This window comes from Anomaloglossus baeobatrachus, unplaced genomic scaffold, assembly GCF_048569485.1.
Source record: "Anomaloglossus baeobatrachus isolate aAnoBae1 unplaced genomic scaffold, aAnoBae1.hap1 Scaffold_3823, whole genome shotgun sequence".
Lineage (NCBI taxonomy): Eukaryota > Metazoa > Chordata > Amphibia > Anura > Aromobatidae > Anomaloglossus > Anomaloglossus baeobatrachus.
The window spans coordinates 31,577-47,601 of NW_027443166.1; the positions used below are offsets into that span (position 1 = coordinate 31,577).

The 16,025-nt window shown below is 49.4% G+C and overlaps 1 pseudogene; it reads right to left on the reverse strand.

Moving 5' to 3' along the window:
- Positions 1–4,530: 4,530 nt before the first annotated feature.
- On the reverse strand, positions 4,531–4,737 carry LOC142275018 (U2 spliceosomal RNA; annotated as a pseudogene).
- Positions 4,738–16,025: the final 11,288 nt, after the last annotated feature.

Consider the following 16,025-nt stretch of genomic DNA (forward strand, 5'->3'; position numbering starts at 1 on the left):
AGCTCACCCCCAGCCGAAGTGGGTACACCTACGCTCTGACCATCGTAGACCACTACTCGAGGTTCCTGGTGGTTGTCCCAGTTAAGGACTTAACCGGCCGCACCGCTGCTAAGGCTTTCCAGGCTTATTTCTGTTGACCTCATTGGTACCCGGAGAGGGTGCTTACCGACCAGGGTCCGGCCTTTGAAGCAGAGGTATTCCAGGAATTCTGCCAGTTGTACGGCTGCAAGAAAATCCGGACCACGCCTTACCACGCCCAAACCAATGGCATTTGTGAAAAGATGAACCACTTGGTCCTGGGCCTCCTCAAGACGTTACCACTGGAAGAGCGGAACCTGTGGCTGGAGAAGCTACCTGACCTGGTCGATATGTACAACAACATCCCTTCCAGCTCTACGAAATGCACTCCAGCATACCTGATGAGAGCTCGTCCCGGCCGGCTACCAGTGGATCTGGAAATGGGCTTGGAAGCTTCAGAAGCACTCCTGTCGACAGCTGAATGGGACACTCGGCGGAGGACACAGTACCGACAGGTCCAGGAGTATGTTGAAAAGAACTTGTGCCGGAGTCGGGGACAACAGGAGCAGTGCTTCAACAAGAAGGCGCCTGCCGGTTCCTTCCAACCTGGGGATGTAGTGCTGAAGCGGAAAAGAAGGGCCCACAAGCTGGATGATCAATGGGAAAAAACCCTGTATGTAGTCCAGCCCACAGGATGGGAGAATGGGAAGGCCTACCAGATCAGCCGTGACCAGGGGGGGACTTTGGCCACGGTTTCCCGAGACCACCTGAAGAAGTGCCCACCAGCATTGAGAGTAGCGGATGAGGCTCCAGTTCCCAGTCCAGTGGAGAAGGAAAAAGAGGTAATCCACACCATGATGGGTGATTTTCCAGCAGACTGGCCTACACAGAACGGTGCGGTGATCCTTCCAGTGATACTGTTCCCACAACCCGTGGATGAAGAAATGATGGAAACGGTTAACCGCGAGCCAGTGCCCAGGGATGTACCTGTACCCAGCTCCCCTACGCCTCCGCCTGCCCCACATGATAGCAGGGAGGAGGAACTGACTGTTCCCTCTGCCCCACTGCCTGTCACCACTGACACCGGACCCCGAAGGTCCACTCGCTCCAACCTAGGTAGACCCCCACTTAGGTACAGGGAAACTACTCTTTAAAAGGGGGGGGCTTTATGTGTTGAGTGTACCAGTTTGAAAGTTTTAAATGATAAGTAAAGATGATCAACCTCTATAAATCACTTGTAAGGCTACATCTGGAATATGGGAACCAGTTTTGGGCTCCACATTTTAAAAAGGACATTCAGAAGTTAGAGTCAGTTCAAAGGTGGGCAACTAGACTACTACAAGGAATGGAAGGCCTCCCATATGATGACAAGTTGAAAAAGTTATTAAGTGATTATTGGCTGCAATGGGGCTTTCTGGCTGGTGCCAGCCTCTCTTCTTAGCACACAGGAACCACAATCCCTACACCATGCTTCAATGGATTCTCTCATCCCAGCCCAGTAAAACTACATATTTTACACAGTCATAAGCAGCCCATGGGCATTCACCTGCATTCAAACCAATAACAGCTCATAGACCAGACAATCCATCTACCACTGGACCAAAGACAGGAAGTTAAATCCACTGCCTGCGGTAACCAACTTAATCCTATAGGCTACTCACACAACAAACCCAACAGAAAGGAAAAAAACATGGCTTCGATTATCCATCCAATGAAAACGCATAACCATTGTGAGCCATTGGACAATGCAATTGGACACATGGTGACATGGTGCACGGCCCAATGAATCAAGTCTTTACTTCATATTCACGGTTTAAGCCCTTGGGTTCTAATGTGCCCAGAGTACATATCCAGAAAGATTCTCTTTCTTTGAGCTAAACACAAGTCAACAATACATTGTAAGCAGATTCTATTACCAGTCCCACACCATTTTGTGACGCATAATCACACAGTGATCCAATTAAGATTCCAAGTCATCGAACATGTCCAAGCCATACGTAGAGGAGGCAATAGAATTAGGAAGCTCAAAGAAAGGGAATCTTTCTGGATATATACTCTGGGCACATTGGAACCCAAAGGCTTAAACCATGAATATGAAGTACAGACTTGATTCATTGGGCCATGCATGGACATAATGGACATAATTCTAATAGGCAGGACAGGTAATAAGGAGCACAAGGGATATGCTAAAATGTGTTGTGTGACAAGACAGACACAGGAAAGGAGATGATAACAGGTGTAGGGACCAACAAGGTGAGACAAGGGGTATCAGGATAGGGTCAAGTAGGTATGAATGTAGTAATGGGGCAGGCATAGAGAATTGTATGCGAATGTGAATTACAATAAGTCACTAAGGAAAGGAATATGTGAGTGTGTGCCTAATGTAAACTAATATTGTACTGGCAAAATTATAGATGGAAAGGGAGAAGGGGAGAGGGGAGAGAGGAGGCTGTAATTGACTACAAGGGTATGAGTTATGAGTGATCATAGGGATAGTGCTACATAAGTGGAAATACCTATGGAGGACCGGATGTGTAAGCGCATACCTTATACAAACCTATAGAGTGCTGATGGGTGAGAGTGTGATGTTAGATATAAGACATCCTATAGTGAATAGTGAGCCGTAATCAAGTGCAACAGGGATATTTCACGTGACTATGGGAACCTGGAAGGTAAAGAAAGGGGAGAAAAAACTGTTAGACAAGGTAATCAGACAAACATGACAAATAAAAAACAAGGAAGAATGGAACTCCATACATACTGGAGCCATATATAGTGTGAACACGAAAAAGAACCGGGCGTTAGAAAAAATGTGCACGGCCCAATGAATCAAGTCGGTTCTTCATATTCATGGTTTAAGCCCTTGGGTTCCAACGTGCCCAGAGTATATATCCAGAAAGATTCCCTTTCTTTGAGCTTCCTAATTCTATCGCCTCCTCTGCGTATGGCTGGGACATGTTCGATGACTTGGAATCTTAATTGGGCCACTGTGCGATTATGCGTCACAAAATGGTGTGGGACTGGTAATAGAATCTGCTTACAACGTATTGTTGACTTGTGCTTAGCACAAAGAAAGGGAATCTTTCTGGATATGTACTCTGGACACATTAGAACCCAAGGGCTTAAACCGTGAATATGAAGTACAGACTTGATTCATTGGGCCGTGCACCATGTCACCATGTGTGCAATTGCATTGTCCAATGGCTCACAATGGTTATGCGTTTTCATTGGATGGATAATCGAAGCCATGTTTTTTTCCTTTCTCTTGGGTTTGTTGTGTGAGTAGACTATAGGATTAAGTTAGTTACCGCAGGCAGTGGATTTAGCTTCCTGTCTTTGGTCCAGTGGTAGATTGATTGTTTGGTCTATGAGCTGTTATGGGTTTTAATCCAGGTGAATGCCCATGGGCTGCTTATAACTGTGTGAAATATGTAGTTTTACTGGGCTGGGATGAGAGAATCCATCGAAGCATGGTGTAGGGATTGTGGTTCCTGTGTGCTAAGAAGAAAGGCTGGCACCAGCCAGAAAGCCCCATTACAGCCAATAATCAACCGCTAGCCGCTGGAACTCGTTGCTCTAGATCATGTCAAACTCACACCAAGCAGGAATAGATACATTAGCCCACCATCCCACCCAAAGAGCAACTTCTGCTGCGCAGCTGGCTTTCTAGGCAGCAGCGCTATCGTGATGTCAGCGGGGGACATTGTGACAAGCCAGTGTTCCGTCACTTCATGTTGTGCACTGTTCAAACGGAAAATACATCAACAGGCAGACTACAGAAAAGCTTACTAACAAAGGTTAGAGAGGGGCTTTCTCAGAGGGCTTTTTACAGTTTGTCTATTCCCAATTAGCCGTTTAAGTATGCTTAATGAAAGTACTAATTCTTTCATAGGCCGCCCATTCTTAGTATTTGACGTTCCTTATATTGCGGTATCAGGCTTCGCAGCAGGTTGCAAAACATTCATCACCCATGACTGTCCCCAATTGGGCTCAGAAGCTAAATGTCTATCATGACCTCTCTTTTTGAAAGTCCAAGAGCAAGCAAACTCTTCCTCCAGGAGAGGGAGCCAACAGATCACTAAAGACATCATCATTGCTCAAAGAAAACACCGAAAAACAATGGAAGCTTTAATTGGAGTGGAATCTGATAGACAGCACCTGATGCCAAGTCTGCATCTTCTAACACCTGCAGTCACTGCAGCAGCTGAATCCAATGTGTCCAAAAGGGATCTATTCTATTCAATTGCAAATGATCTAGATAAGACTGAGAATAAGATACTGCACGGGACATAGCAGAGTTGGTCAAGTTGAGTGGAGATGAGTTTGCTATTTGGCACAGCTTTTGCATCAATAAAGCAAGTAAAAGGTGTGAAAGATAAAAAAAAGGGTGAAAGTGTGAAAAGTGAATTGGCCAAATTGAGGTGCATATAAAGTTTTTGCTTTCTTTCAATTCACTAATGGGGCTCATTTGAATCAGGTGAATTGAGTTCTGCTTTTGGAAACTGGGTTAAGAAGGGGTGCACCGGTCCTGGAGGTACTGCAATACCAGGTCAATGCGTGGAGTGGACAGAGCAAGATTTTTTCCATCTCCTTGTTCTAAAAATCCATTTAATATATGGTCCCCAGAGAGGGGACGTATCAGATATTAAACTGATAAGAACAGATTTAATTTTTTTTTTTTTCTGTTTATCAGTAGGACTTCAAAATAACAAAGGTGATCGCCTCCCGTTGCCTGGGAACCGTCCAGGCACAAGAGGGCTATGTGTCACCAGAAGGCGCACACACTTCCTCAAGGCCGGCAGACGTGCAATCCCAGGCACCTTCCAGTACCGACCAAGGTAGCGTCCTCCGAAACTACACTTGATCTTAGCCAAAAGGCCGAGAAGCTATAACCCGAATTGGTTACGGCCTTGAGTGGCACCCTGGCCTATACCGGACACATCTTAGGGAGAGGGAGACAAACCCACGCCTACAGAAGACATTTTGTCACCCAAGCCAACCCTTGAAAAGGCTGTTTTGCAGAGCAAAAACAAGAAGAATGATGCTTTTTGCAGCCGCCGCCCACTGCAATTAATCTGAATAACTCCTCCTCCTCCAAGCACCTCCCCTCCCCCTTGCAGTCTTTCCAATTCATGATACAAAAAGACGGACGGACAGGACAGGACAGGACAGGCTGCCTGACTTTCCGTCACTGCCACCCTTTGCCATCCTTGCCCGTAGAAAGCCCTTTCATCATCCCCAAACCCTAATCTTTTCCCTTCCCTTCCCAGCTGCGTCTCACTCCCTTTCATTAGGAAGTGAGCGCAGCCTTTTCTCCGTTCTGCACATGCGCGACGTTAAACACAAATGCGCAGGCGTGCGTTCCATTAGCCTCACTGCATTCCACTCCCATACAGGAAGTGGGCGCAGCTATTACTACGGTCGCACATAAAAGAACCCACGGCCACCACTGCACACAGCTGACTCCACCACAGGACACCCACTTCTACACCAACGCAGGTAAGACAGGATCGGCACCTCTATGCTCCCGTTACAATCAGGCTCAGTCACCATGTGATAACGCTCTCAACTCTTTAGTTGCAGGCTCCCCTTTCTTCACCTCCACTGGCTGTGCTGCCATTTCCTCTCCCACCTGGAAGGTATACTTTATTCCACTATTTTCCTGTTTCTCTCTTCCCCCTTTTCCCATAACCTACTTTTATCTGCATTTGTGGGGTATCTATATGCTATTTACATCATAGTTTTATTCATTAATATGGAAGGGAAGAGTGCCCATGAGAGTGTTGAACTGCGGAGAGCAAGAGATTAAGCTGCTCCGATTTGCCACCATTGATAAGCTGTTCTCAGTAGATACACATGCTATCCAAACAGCAGCATCCACCATTGCTTCAGCCCACCCATTCAGTGACAGCTCACCAAGTCAGCCAGAGGAGTGGTGTAAGGAATTACACGTAGGCACTGACTCCACACCTTCACATCACAAGAAGGGGGTCTACAGGCTAGTGCAAGAATACGAGCAAGTCTTCAGCAAACATCCGCTAGACTTTTGAAGAATAAAAGGGGTCAAACACTACATCCCCACAAGTGCACACCCACCCATCAAAGAGAGATATAAGCCAAAACTACCTGCACATTACCAGTGTACCAAGGACATGTTGAGCAACATGAAGGAGGCTGGGGTTATCCGTGACAGTTGTAGCCTCTGGGCAGCTCCGTTGGTCCTGTTAAAGAAGAAGGACAGCACCACTCCCCTGTATTGAGGAATAGCTAGCTGCATTGAGAACTGCAAATTATTTTTCTACCCTTGATCTCACTAGTCGCTATTGGCAAGTGTCCGTTGCTGAGGCAGACCGGGAGAAGACCGCCTTTGCCACCCCGATGGGTCTCTGCGAGTTCAAAAGCATGCCCTTCGAGCTGTGCAATTTGCCAGGAACCTTCCAGAGGCTGATGGAATGCTGCTTGGGACACCGAAACTTTGAAACGGTACTGCTATACCTTTATGATGTTATTGTTTATTCTAAAGCAAACAAGATTTTAGGGTGTATAAAAAGGGAGATTAGATCCGGTGATCCCAACGTATTGTTAACCCTCTATAAATCACTTGTAAGGCCACATCTGGAATATGGGGTAAAGTCCTGAGCAGGTTGATAACCATTGGTTTGAGCATGGTAGGGTGTAGTGCGCATCTTCCTGCATCGGTAAAAGCTGCAGAAGTCCTTGAAGATTTCCGCTTCAAAGGCAGTGCCTTGATCTGTGAGGACTCTCTCTGAGTAGCCATGAGGTCTGCATAAGTGTGCTTGGAAGACCTTCGCTGCAGTATGGGCCATTAGATCTTTGACTTGTACCACAACCATAAATCTCGAGTAGTTGTCTACCATCGTAAGTGCATACGTGAGCTCGCCTCGATATTCTGCAACAAAACTCCCTTTTTCGATTTCAGTTTCAGCAAACACTCCTCTTCCTGTAGAAAATATTTATCATTACCTAAGACAGTCATTCTAATGCATGACAATATTAAGGCAATTTAGTTAAAACTTGTTTTAACTCACCTTTAAGGGGATTGATGTATTTCATGGTCAATCCAGGTTTGTCAGTGATGGCACTGACATAATGTATGGCGTCTTTTTCGGGCGTTATCCTTTGCCTTTTCATTGTGAAAATCCAGTTGCCTATATCAAAGCAAATTCTACTACTTGTAAAGTATGCAGAAAATGAAATGTAGAACATATAACATCAACTGCTTAGGAACGCATCATAGGTTAGTACTTAAAAGGATATTGTCATGTTCTAGTCATAATGCAAGCTGGACATTTTTCATGTTACCCTGTAATCGCCGGCCTGTTCTAATGCTCACAAGCCAAGATATAGGCTCAGCTGCTAAGGCTTCCCTCTGCCTTCTGAATGAAACTTGAATATGTCTGGCTCACTGTGTATATAGCAGGTGCTCAGAAAAAATAAGAGTCAATTCAATAGAAATAGCTCTGGCACACTATAGTGATCAATAACGTAAGAAAAGAACTCTTGGAATGCTGAAAATTCTTTATTTGTGCAAAAGGATAATTCATCCAACGTTTCGACCTTGTTTTTAGGTCTTTATCAAGGATAAAGTTATCTAAGATCATAAAGGGTTACAAAACCATATAAACACGTAATTAGTACATAGTACAACATAACAGTACAATATATTGCTACTTGAGAGTACAATGGGTCAAATAACCATGATGCACATACAAAAAATTTTTCCAAAGCCATAGTGAAAACATTTGTACTGAGGAAAGAAAATTTCCACATGACCTATCTGGAGAAACATTCTGGATCAAACAACCAAAAATAGTCAAGCAGGTAAATACACACCTATATGGATAACAGGATGATATGTGTTCAATTGTATAGCGTCATTGCCATTAAGGTACAAATGGAAAACTTGCAATCCTATATAGTGAAGGAAATGAACACATATCATATCAAAGAACACAGGAACATGGGTGTGAGAAAAACCTCAATGTTTATACTTTGTTCTTTATAATGGTGTGAACATGTATATGTCTCAGTACCTTATGCACTTGAGAATTCTAGTGAGTAGATGATGAAAGCCTATTTCAGAACTGGAATCGGTAAATAATTGTAGGTGGAATCTAAATGAAAAGATGGTACAAGTGTTATCATGACACGTGGGCTATAACACAATGGACCGTGTGACAAAGAAGAAAGGAGAGAAAGAAGAGGAAGAAAATGCAACTACCTGTAACATTACGTGATAGTCACTGGTAAGTATCACTTGACAATTCAAGTGAAAAAGGATTCCTTTATTAAAGGGTTCTCAGTCGCCTCAGGATCATGAAATACTAGGGTAAATGATATGAGAATGGGTAAGAAGCACCACTAAAGGAAATATGAGATGCAGGACATATATCTATAAACCCCTGAACTACATGATAGAAATAAAAAGAAGAAAAAAGAAAAAAAAGAAGAAAGAAGAAGAACACATAGAATGCGGAAAGAGAATGGGTACAACTACCTGAGTTACTGCAGGGAGGCCCCTGGTTGGTATTGTGAGGGTTAGTGGAATTCCTTCACTGAAGGGTTCTCAGTTGCCTCAGGTTCGTGAAAAATGCTATAGACAAATAATGCCCGGAGAAAAGGGGTTCATATACAGCGAATAATGGTAATACAAGGTACATGTGTCACATGTAATAGTATATATATATATATTGTACTAAGCTCTACACCAGAAATAGAAAGTAGTCCCTCTGCCTTCTGTCTAGGTGCCCTGAGTTATGTCCTGTAAACTGTCACAGCGACCCAGACACACATGTGTAGTAGGGGAATATCCCTGCTGAGATGCCAGTGCTAGAGCACACGTTTGCTGTGGAGTTGAACGCTATGTGAGCAGTTCTTACCTTCAATGAGCAGAAGTCTCTTTTTTCAGATTTCAATATCTCTGTGGGTATCTGGCAGAAATATGGAATACTCTTTACTGCTAAGACCCTGTACACCACTCCCACTAAAGGGGGCTTTACACGCTGCGACATCGCTAATGCGGAGTCGTTGGGGTCACGGAATTTGTGACGCACATCCGGCCGCATTAGCGATGTTGCTGCGTGTGACACCGATGAGCGATTTTGCATCGTTGCAAAAACGTGCAAAATCGCTCATCGGTGACATGGGTCTCCATTCTCGATTATCGTTACTGCAGCAGTAACGATGTAGTTCGTCGCTCCTGCGGCAGCACAAATTGCTCCGTGTGACACCGCAGAAACGAGGAACCTCTCCTTACCTGCCTCAAAGCCGCTATGAGGAAGGAAGGAGGTGGGCGGGATGTTCCGGCCACTCATCTCCGCCCCTCCACTGCTATTGGGCGGTCGCTCAGTGACGTTGCTGTGACGCCGCACGAACCGCCCCCTTAGAAAGGAGGCGGTTCGCCGGTCACAGCGACGTCGCCGGGCAGGTAAGTATGTGTGACTGGTTCTGTTCGGTGTTGTGCAGCATGGGCAGCAATTTGCCCGTGTCGCGCAACAGATGGGGGCGGGTACCCACACTAGCGATATCAGGACTGATATCGCAGTGTGTAAAGTAGCCTTTAGTCACATGACCAAGACTGTATCTGTGTCCCTACAACACACTTGAGACAAATGTGTGTGTGAGCCTGCATTGTGGGGTATATATAATATATTATAGAGCTGGGAAGGATCATTCTAAGCAGTGAGCTGTTCCAGTATTTGTAGGAAAATACCCAGTAGAAGCCTCAAACACAGCACCAATACCTCCCATCAGTATCCCACCACAGTGCCATGTAACCCATGCCCTACACTCCCATCTACACCAATACTATACAGGCACAAACTAGTATATCTGACTAAAAACCCCCAAAATATGAAGAACGGCCTATAGTTGAGTGTGGATATAAAATCTATGTGAGCAGAGCTAGAATAGAAATCACTGATCGCATTGAAGTCATTCTGACCATAAATCACCATGATATCAAGGTGAGGAGTTGTGTGTTACTGCTGGGAGGAAAGGGTTAACAGTGGAATATTAAGGTGCATTTCTGTGTGCAGTGTTACTAGTCAATGTACAAATTGTCTCTCCAGTAAAGGAGACAAACTCTAGCACAGCGCCACCTATTGGAAGTAGCGATCCTAAAAGTCACAAGTGGATTTTCAACAATCCATTGCAATATGACTCAGGATATATAAGCCAGATCAGAATCCCAATTTGCAGACACGGTGTTTCGGGGTGCTTGCCCCTCGTCAGTGCAAAGTATGGGGGTGTCAATGTAGTCATTGTAACAATTCAGTATGAGCTGCTCTTGGTGCCGGGGGAGGGAGATGCTCTCCTGAGCAAGATAGATGGGGAATGAACATGATATCTATATAGTGTAAGGCAGGGGGTCTCAAACTCGGCTGGGTGTATGGGCCGCACAGAGGAAAAAAATAATGTGGGGGGCTGCATTCTTTGCAGGACAAAGTGACATTTTTATTGGTACCATATATATATTTGTCACGCTCCCCGGGTCCTCACCCCCGTTCCCCGGCTCACCTGCCACGCTCTCCGCTCCCCAGTCACCGGATTCCGTCCGTCCCAGGGCCCCGGGCCCCCGATCCCGGCGCCCGACAGCTTCCCTGGTCCGGGCCGGCTCCCCTGCGTCCTCCTCGCAGCCTCCTTCCCTGGCTTCTGGCACCCGGGCGGCGCGCATGCGCATTAGGGCGCGCGCGCGGTCACTGACCCTTTCTTAAAGGGCCAGCGTCCATTAACAGGAAATGAGGTTGCACAGGTACAGGGTATATAAGGGGTCATTGTCCAAGGGGGCGGGGCCTGATCTTCGTGTTCCCTGAGCTAGGAGTCAGGTCTCCTGGTGTTACTGTGCTCGTACTCACCTATCTCTCTTTGTAGAGCCGTGCCTGCTTCGCCATCCAGTCTGCCGTGTCCTGATCCCCGCACGCTGTCCGTCTGCCATCTGACAGTCCGTACCATCCCGGATCCCTGCGGTGACCCGTCATCTTGCTCCAGAGGTTCCGGACCCCGCCTGATATCACCTCGGCCTCCGAACCGGAGCTACGTCACCAAGACCACCTTCTGTGACTCCGTGGTCCCTGGGACTCCTCCGCTGCCTTCACTTGCACGGACTGTTCTACTGCCCATCAGTGCTTCAGCTGCCGGACTCCCTACCACCATCTCAGAGAGTTCGGTCCAGTGGATCCACCTCCTGGGTCTGCCCGACCGCCCGGCCGTGACAGTAAGATCAGGCCATGGATCCCGCTGCAGCACTATTGGCCCTGCAAGAGGAACTCCAACGCCATCGTGAAGTCCAGACCCGCATGCTGCAATTTATGACCTCCGTGGACACCCGCCTGTACACGTTACAAGCATCCATGACGCCTGCGGCACCCAGGTCCTCCAATGGACAATCCACGGCTCCCGCACCAGTGGCAGCCTCGTCGGGTGCTTCCCAACTCCGGTTGGCTTCACCACCTCGTTATTCTGGAGATCCCAAGACCTGCAGGGGCTTCCTCAACCAATGTTCCCTTCATTTCACGCAGCTGCCACATCTATTCGCCTCCGACCAAGCCAAGGTCGCCTTTATAATGTCCCACCTAGAGGGCGAGGCACTGGCGTGGATGAACCCCTTGTGGGAGAAGGAGGACCCTGTGACCAAGAACCTTCGAGAGTTCCTGCAGGCCTTTCGCAGTACCTTTGACGAGCCGGGACGCGCCTCTGCGTCTGCTTCATCACTTCTCCGCCTACGTCAAGGAACACTGACGGTGGGCCAATACGCCATCCGTTTCCGCACTTTGGCTTCTGAACTCGGGTGGAATAATGAGGCCCTGACAGCCGCCTTCTGGGAGGGACTCTCGAGTCGCATCAAAGATGAGTTGGCGGGTCGTGACTTGCCCTCCACCCTAGATGCCCTGATTGCCCTGGCTACTCGAGTGGACATTCGTTTTCAGGAGCGCTCTAAAGAGCTGTCTCGTGAGAGACGACCGGTACGGCATTCCTCACCTCCCCAGAAGCCCTCCGCACCTCAGTCATCAACAGCTGGGATTCCCGTCCACGAGCCCATGCAGATTGACCGAGTACGACAGTCTGAACAGCGTCGAGCAGAGCGGCTCGCCAAGGGCCTCTGCTTTTACTGCGGAGAGGGCACACACCTGCTACGCGCCTGTCCAGAGAGGCCGGGAAACTCCAAAGCCTAGGGTTGGTAGGAGAGGCCACCCTAGGTGCTGGGACTCTCTCAGACCCGGTTATGTGGACTGTGCAAGTGTCAACGGGAGAGACACGGTTCACGGCTGAGGCATACCTCGATTCCGGGGCAGCAGGCAATTTCATTCAGCAGGCCACGGTGGACAAGTACCAGCTGCCTGTTACTCCACTTGACAAACCCCTCGTGATAGCCTCTGTGGATGGGAGACCCCTCTCTGATACCATCTCCTGGGTCACCAGACCGGTCGAACTACGTATCGGTGCCCTGCACACCGAGAACATCTCTCTCTACGTCCTTCCACACATGTCCCATCAAATCCTGCTGGGACTTCCCTGGTTGCGGACACACGAACCCTCAGTCAGCTGGGGTACTGGCGAAATCACCCGATGGGGTCCTTCTTGTCATGAGAAGTGTCTGAAGTCCATACCACACATCCGACGACCTCCGGTTCCAGAGAACCTACCGGAACTGCCCTCGGCCTATTGGTCCTTCGCAGACGTTTTCGACAAGAAGGAGTCTGAGGTACTTCCGCCACACCGTCCCTACGATTGTGCCATCGACCTGCTCCCAGGAACAACACCACCTCGAGGACGGATATATCCGTTGTCCCCAGCCGAAACCAGGGCCATGTCTACCTACATCACAGAGAGCCTGGCTAAGGGATTCATCCGGAGATCCTCCTCTCCTGCGGGAGCGGGCTTCTTCTTCGTTAAGAAGAAAGAGGGTGACCTACGCCCCTGCATCGACTACCGGGGTCTGAATCAGATCACCGTAAAGAACAAGTATCCTCTGCCGCTCATCCCCGAATTGTTCGACCGGCTCAGAGGAGCCCGTGTGTTCACCAAACTGGATCTTCGGGGTGCTTACAACCTAGTTCGTATCCGCTCTGGGGACGAATGGAAGACCGCGTTTAATACTCGCGATGGGCACTATGAATACTGCGTGATGCCCTTCGGCCTATGTAATGCACCAGCAGTCTTCCAAGAATTGGTGAACGACATCTTCCGGGACCTCCTCTACGTCTGTGTAGTAGTGTATCTGGATGACATCCTTATCTACTCTCCGGACCTCCAGACCCACAGAGAGAACGTCCAGCTGGTCCTACAACGACTGAGAGAGAATCGTCTATACGCCAAATATGAGAAGTGTGTCTTTGAGCAGTCTTCTCTCCCTTTCCTGGGATACATCATCTCGGGTACTGGACTGCAAATGGATCCTAAGAAGGTGTCCTCCATACTCAACTGGCCTCCCCCTTCTGGACTAAAGGCAATCCAACGGTTCCTGGGATTTGCCAACTACTACCGCCAGTTCATCCCTCACTTCTCTGCCCTGACTGCTCCTCTCTCCGCTTTGACCAAAAAGGAGGCTAATCCAAAGGACTGGTCACCTGCGGCCGACGCCGCGTTTTGCTCACTGAAGCGAGCATTTGCCTCCGCTCCTGTACTCCACCGTCCGGAGTTAAACCGCCAGTTCACCTTGGAGGTGGACGCCTCCTCCTCGGGAGCCGGAGCAGTGCTCATGCAAAAGTCCTCCTCCGGGAAGATGGTTACATGCGGTTTCTTCTCCAAGAGCTTCTCTGCACCTGAACGTAATTACACCATCGGTGACCGAGAACTATTGGCGGTCAAACTGGCTCTGGAGGAATGGCGCTACCTCCTGGAAGGAGCAGTGTACCCCGTGATTATCTACACGGACCACAAGAACCTGGAATACCTACGGTCCGCTCAGCGACTGAACCCACGGCAAGCCAGGTGGTCCTTATTCTTTGCCAGGTTCGACTTCCAGCTCCATTTCCGACCCGCAGACAAGAATGTACGTGCGGATGCCTTGTCTAGGTCTTTCATGCCCATGGAGCAGGAGGAAGAGACTACCCAGCCTATCATCCCTCCTAGCAAGATTATTCCGGTGGCCCCTGTCACCCTGGCCCAGATACCGCCCGGAAAGACCTATGTCTCTGAGACTGACAGGCAAAAGGTGTTACACTGGGGTCATGCCTCGAAAACAGCCGGTCATGCAGGCCAGAAGAGAACATGGGGTGCGATTGTACGCCATTATTGGTGGCCATCCCTTCGCACGGACGTCGCTGCTTTTGTCTCTGCCTGCTCCTCTTGTGCCAGGAACAAGACGCCCAAACACCTGCCCTATGGCCGTCTTCTGCCTCTGCCGATACCCACAATTCCGTGGCAACACATAGCGATGGATTTTATTACGGACTTGCCATTATCCTCTGGACACACAGTCATATGGGTCGTGGTGGACCGGTTCTCCAAAATGGCTCACTTCGTCCCTATGGCTGGACTGCCCTCTGCTCAGGAACTCGCGGAAGCCTATATACATCACGTCTTCCGCTTGCATGGTTTCCCATCCCACATCGTGTCCGACCGAGGAACTCAGTTTACCTCCCGCTTCTGGAGGGCGCTCTGCAAACATCTGGGTGTGACTCTGGACTTTTCTTCTGCTTACCATCCTCAGTCTAATGGCCAAGTGGAGAGGGTCAATCAAATCTTGACCTCCTTCTTACGTCACTACGTCAACGCCCATCACGACGACTGGTCCACGCTTCTACCTTGGGCTGAATTCTCACATAACCACCACATCAGTGAGTCGTCCTCCAAATCTCCCTTCCATGTAGTTTACGGACTTCAACCCTCCGTCCCGTTGCCTATATCCCCTTCATCGGATGTTCCGGCTGCTGATACTGCAGTTCGTGACTTTGCTACCATTTGGGACTCTGTCAAAGCGTCTCTTGGGCGCGCTTCCCAGCGGATGAAGAAACACGCTGACAAGAGACGTCTGGATCCTCCGTGTTTCTCTCCTGGTGACCTGGTCTGGCTTGCTTCCCAGTACATCCGATTGAAGATACCTTCCTACAAGCTGGGCCCTCGCTACATCGGGCCGTTTAAGGTCCTCAGCAAGATCAATGAGGTATCCTACAAGCTACAGCTCCCGGCCACGATGAGGATACCCAACTCCTTCCACGTCTCTCTGCTCAAGCCGGTTGTCCTTGGTCCCTTCTCCGCTGCTGCCAGTCCGGCCCCTCCTCCTATTGCCGATGATGACATCTATGCGGTAAGGGATATCGTGGCCATGAAGACCGTACGAGGTCGACAGTTCTTCCTGGTGGACTGGGAAGGGTATGGTCCTGAGGATAGGTCTTGGGAGCCCAGGGAGAACGTGGGCACTCCTCTTATCCGTGCCTTCATGTCCCGGTTGCGGGGAGGGGGGCGTGGGGGGGGGGTACTGTCACGCTCCCCGGGTCCTCACCCCCGTTCCCCGGCTCACCTGCCACGCTCTCCGCTCCCCAGTCACCGGATTCCGTCCGTCCCAGGGCCCCGGGCCCCCGATCCCGGCGCCCGACAGCTTCCCTGGTCCGGGCCGGCTCCCCTGCGTCCTCCTCGCAGCCTCCTTCCCTGGCTTCTGGCACCCGGGCGGCGCGCATGCGCATTAGGGCGCGCGCGCGGTCACTGACCCTTTCTTAAAGGGCCAGCGTCCATTAACAGGAAATGAGGTTGCACAGGTACAGGGTATATAAGGGGTCATTGTCCAAGGGGGCGGGGCCTGATCTTCGTGTTCCCTGAGCTAGGAGTCAGGTCTCCTGGTGTTACTGTGCTCGTACTCACCTATCTCTCTTTGTAGAGCCGTGCCTGCTTCGCCATCCAGTCTGCCGTGTCCTGATCCCCGCACGCTGTCCGTCTGCCATCTGACAGTCCGTACCATCCCGGATCCCTGCGGTGACCCGTCATCTTGCTCCAGAGGTTCCGGACCCCGCCTGATATCACCTCGGCCTCCGAACCGGAGCTACGTC